This window comes from Triticum dicoccoides, chromosome 3B (assembly GCF_002162155.2).
Source record: "Triticum dicoccoides isolate Atlit2015 ecotype Zavitan chromosome 3B, WEW_v2.0, whole genome shotgun sequence".
In the NCBI taxonomy this organism is placed as follows: domain Eukaryota; kingdom Viridiplantae; phylum Streptophyta; class Magnoliopsida; order Poales; family Poaceae; genus Triticum; species Triticum dicoccoides.
The window spans coordinates 756,756,605-756,762,241 of NC_041385.1; positions in this window are offsets into that span (position 1 = coordinate 756,756,605).

Genomic DNA, 5,637 nt, shown 5'->3' on the forward strand with positions numbered 1-5,637 from the left:
GCGAAGTCAATCTTGGAGAACCCTGGCGGCGTCTGGGTCGGCGCGCCATGGCTGACCGGCTCGGCGGTGCTGAGCAGTGATGAACTGATGATGACGGCGCCCGGTCAACGGTGGGGAGGCCGTCGTAGGCCCCTGCGGAGCCGGACAAGGCCCCAGACTGCAGTGTGGGGACCGACGGTTGCCCAGCCTCCGTGTAAACTCGCGGTGGAGGAATCGGAGACGGTGACAACGGAAACTGGACCTGCTGGATCGGGAGCCCCCCCCGGTGTGGACTGGCCTAGTCCGGAGCTGGGCGGCGGCAGCGGAAGCTGGACCGGCGCGGCCGGTGCGGTTGGCGCGGCTGGGGCCGGCGCAGGCTAGTACAGCGCTGGGGCGGGCGCGGGAGGCACGGACGGCGCCGCGAGAGCCGGCGCGGGCCACTACGGCCAGGACAGCGCTGGGACGGGCGGCCGAGGCGCCGGTGGCGCCGTGAGAGCCGGCGCGGGCCACTGCGGCCAGGACAGCGCTGGGCCAGCCGACGGATGCCCCCCGGTGATCACCGCGGGGACCGACTACCAGGGCAGGGCCGGCGGTCCGAAGGAGACGACCGGTGGCGGCGGCGTTGGCGGCCCGTACGGACCGACCAGATCGTTGAGGAGGCCGGTCATGGCCTCCGGGGAGTAGACGAGCGGCATGGTGGAGGGTGATCCGCTCAAACAACAAGTTTTCCGTTTCGGCAATTTTTTAAAATCTCAAAATTCCAAAGGGAAAATAGAGTTTTTGGACGTTTTAGACGTTTTTAGCGTTTAGTGCTAGAGTTTAGATTTCAGAGTTTAGGGTTAAGTTTTATGGTTTAAACCCTTAGTTTTTACTGTTTAGCATAGAGTTTCCGACATTTTAAGTCCCGGGTTTAGGGTTTAGGACAATTTTTGAAATGACAAAATTGTAAAAGGAAAAAAAGATATACTCTAATTTATGTTTTTTAAAATTTTGGTTAAATCTTGTCAAACCGGTCAAACAACTGATTCAAGAAATATAGAGTGTTACTAAATAATTACGCAATAATATTAGTGTTACTTATTCAAGAAGTATTAATGTTTCTACATAATTTCAGTTTTTTTAATTTTGGTTAAATCTGGTCAAACTATGGTCAAACTACTTATTCAAGAAGTATTAATGTTGCTACATAATTATTAAAGAATATTAGTGTTACTAAATAATTATTTTAATTTTTTAAATTTTGATCAAATCTGGTCAAACTATGGTCAAACTGTGGTCAAACTATGGTCAAACTGTGGTCAAACTTATTCAAGAAATATTAGTGTTACTAAATGTTTTTTAGAATAATAGTTTCAAATTCAAACGGTGAAACGTGTGACCTAATGTTCAAGCTAAACTGCTGAGGGTTAATAGAATTGACAGCTTACATTGAGAAACAGTATAACGAGACTACCTACAAGCCTCCACAGCGATTTCACTGTCTCAGCCGTCGGATTGTCGAACGTACGATGCAGATCAAAAGTCGGGCGTCCCTGCTCGCCTGCTCGCGTCGCGCGGGCCGCTGCTCCGCGGAATGACCTCCTCTTCCTGTTAATAATCGGGCCGTAAAGGCCCACTTATTCCCACCCGGACGCTAACAACCCAGGTTAGCCAGGTTTCAGCGCTATCACCTCCTCTCGATGCGGCGGCCTTCCTCCCTCCTTGATTCGCCGGCGATCCGTGTTGCGTGATTCAACCTCCTTAGTCCATCTGGCCGATGCTCCAGCATCCCCTACTCTCTCTGCCCACGAGGCCACGACCACGACGCCTCTTCGTTCGACCCTCCCTCTCCCCTGGAGGCAGCAGTGGTGGGTGAAGGCAAAGAAGATTCGACTGAGCAGCTCCACCAGCGAGGCGGACCCGTCCGTTCTCCACCAGCGCAGAGCCGCTCGCCGCGCCGCCACAAAATTATTGTTGCATCGGTGCTGCCCTTCTCCTCCGTGTCCCCCTTTCTCCTGGGGTCACTCATCACGGTGTCTCTCCGGTGAGTTTCCTGATCTGATCTGAAGGCAACGATGGCATGGCTTCTCTCTTTGACTATGGCGATGAACCGATGTTCAGCCTTTGACCACCAGCGCGCTAGGAGGCGACGGGATGCATCTGACACTTCGGTCATGTTCCTCACTGACCTTGCTGGGTCCTAAGGACTAAGGTGTCCTATGAAAGTCGTAATCCCACCGTGCTCCCCTGAATGCCCTTTATCTCACATCCCAGCATGGTTGTAGACATTAGATGATCTTGTTCCTTTCCCCTCAAGTTCTTATATTGAAATCCAATTACTGGTATTTCCTGATATGCAATATCTGATTTAATTATTGATTTATTCCTAATTTCTGCTTGTTGTGGTATTTTCCAGAGAGGATGATGCTGATGTGTGATGGACATTCTGGAGGATGTAGTTGGAGCACCAGGTGTACTATTTTTTTATGTCTGATTCCTTGACTTTGCTCCTCAATCCTGGAGGGTAAGCTTTCAGTTATTTGTCTTCTTAAGGATCAAGTGATAAGCTTAACTTGGAAAATTCATACGTTATGCATAGCTGCATGTATGCGCTAGCTTTATTGGTTATATGCGAATTTACTAACAGATTATGTGATTTTCTTTGTTAAATTGCTCCCTCAATAACCTTCAGCAAGCAACTTGCTGCAAGCTATATATGATCAGTTTTATAAGTTCAGTTTGGTGCTACTTTTGGTTGGCTGTTTGATCAAATGCTCATGTACTTTGAAGATTTACCTTACGTGCATTTTTGTTCTCTTGCATTGCACATTTTAGTTTACATTGAAATTCTTGATATGTTTGACAGCTAGCCCATGGAGAGCAAATTCAAGACCAATATTTAGGCTGTGCAATCCATTTTACAAGGTTGTTGTTGACAGGAAGATTATGATATACTTTGAATGAAAATCTTCATTTATTTGTATCAGCGCTTGCTGGCCACATATTCATCTCATGTTGGGCACACCTATAATTTGATGCTACATTTTGCAGGATTTTTGTATTTGTGCTTCGGAGAGGTTTATTGATGTTGGCGTCACCTTGGAAGATGTTATTGCTTAGAGAACTCTCAGAATAGCTTCCATGACAAGGTATGTATTCATACACAATAATAGTAGAATGGCTGCAAGTGTTTGCCTTGCTATGAAGCTTTACATTCAATTATTTTTCTGCCTTCAGAATATTTTCCGCATTAATTCAGTAAAGTTCTCCCAAGGTAGTATAGCAAATATTCATCTTTACATTCGGTCATTGTAATTGTAAACACTGATATTTATTAGATATAATGGTACCATCTAAATTATGAAAATAGTTTTATCATTGTTATTAAAATGGACGAGCGCAGCAACGCACGCCTTTATGTTCTAGTTTGTCAGGAAAACAACAAGCGCAGACTTGGAAACGAGGGAGAATAGAACCCGAAAGTTAAGCGTGCTCAGGCTAGAGTAGTGAGAGGATGGGTGACCGTTCGGAAAGTTAGATGATTTGGAATGATGAGGGGTGATTAGAGATTAAATTGAGCAGTGTTGAGGGGTGATTAGATATTAGAGGTTAAAATAATTCAAAAAATTGAAAATCGAAAAAAATCAAATATTTTTTACAAAATTTTCAAAAAAAAATTCAAAAAAAAACCTTTAGTACCGGTTGGTAACACCAACCGGTACTAAAGGTCCCCCATACCATGGCGCGAGCTCACGCCACGTGGTGGGCCTTTAGTGGCGGTTCGTGTCGAACCGGTACTAAAGGGGGGGGGGGGGGCTTTAGTCTCCACCCTTTAGTGCCGGTTGCAGAACCGACACTAAAGGCCCTTACGAACCGGTTTTAAAGCTCCAGTTTCTACTAGTGGGGGCTCCGCCCACATACAGGTCTCCCGGGTATTGGTGGGGGTCATCGGCGGGCCAGCACTCTCCCGCTTGGCAGCAGCCAGACGGCACCCAGCACCTGCAGCATCTGTCAGCGGGCCAGCAGGTTTTTCCGGCGGACTATCCGGCCTACCCGGCACCACAGTTGCCGTCGGGGCTGCTATCCATACCGTATGGGCCTCCCGCGCCTCATGCGTACTATGCGGCCCCGCAGCCGTATGGAGAGTGCCCACCACCGCAGCTGAGCGGCGGTTACGGCTTCCCCATGGCATCTCCGTCCCCCTCGCCGACCCTACCATCGGCCCTAGGACCCGGTGCTCCTCACCGGACTGCATGCCGCTCCTACGCCGAACAACTACATTGGAGGTGGTTGTCGTGGTTCTAAGTCTGACAGTAGTATAGGGGGGTAGGAATGGAGAGGCAAGATCCTAGCTATGGAGTAGTTGTATACGCAAGGGATTTATGAGTTCAGGCCCTTCTCGGAGGAAGTAACAGCCCTACGTCTCGGAGCCCGGAGGCGGTCGACTGGATTATGTGCATATGAGTTACAGGGGTGCGAACCCTTTACACTGAGGAGGGGGGTGGCTTATATCGAGTCCGTCAGACCCCTCCGGCCCTCAGTTATGCAGGGTTTAAGATACATTAAGATCGGGCGTTACTGGTAACGCTACAAATAAAGTGCTATGATGACCATAAAAGCTACTTAATGACCGACCGTTGGCGTGCAGAGTGACTTTAGATCTCCTGGCCGTCGAGTGGTTGGCTTCATGGTCGAGTGGTAGGCTTCATGGTCGAGTGTCTTCGAGTCTGTCGAGTGGAACACTTCTGAGTCGATTGACAGGCGGTTTCTTCTAGAGATGTCCTTGGGTAGGGTAGTTTGGACAGGTCCATGACCCTACCCTAGGTACATAGCTTCATCATTAGCCCCCGAATGGATCGAGGTTTGAGTGGGGAAGGAGTTGAGAACTCTTCCAACCCATTTTTCGTGCTATGAGTGTATTTGGCTCTGGATCCAAGAACTTGAGTAAGGACACCAACTCCTTTTTTGGTCGCCTTGATCCATTCTTGGTTTCAGTCGAGTGCATTTCTTTACTTGAAAAGTTCCGAGTGATGGTGTGGAGGAGATCCTTCGTCTGGCAAGTTGTTCTGCTGCTCGCAGATTTTGCGGGATTCCAATTTTCGGGAAGCGCGCGGGGCGGAGGAGGCCGCAGTAATCGGATGGGATAAGGCAGGGACGCCTCGATCTCCATGCCACCTTTTTTGCCACGTATCGCGCGCGCGACTGTTGCGGGATTTGACAGGATCGCCCGGGCCTACAAGTCAGTCACTCGGAAGTAACCTTATATAAGGCGTCGGACGGGGGGTTTTGAACAGTGTGTTCTCATTTCCTCCTCTCTTCCCCAGACTTATCCGCCGCGTTCGCTTCCATCTCAGTGTCGCTGCCCCGTGCGCGTCTCGCTGGCGACGATGGTGAAAGAGAATACGGCGGCCCTGGAGCGGGCGAAGAAAGCAACGGCGAAGGCGAAGGGAAGGGCGACCAGTCGAGGCAGATCTTCATCAAGGGCCGGCGTGCCGCAGGGCTGGATCCAGGGCGACTGGATCCGCTCGACGATTCGTCAAGAAGATCTCGACGACCTGGCCGATGGAGGACTGATCCCCCATGGATCGGCGTGGCTCCCGGGGAAGGAGTCTGAGCCACAGCCTCAGGAGGGTGAGTGCGTTCTCTTGGCCACCAATGTCGACCGTGGGTTTTCTTTGC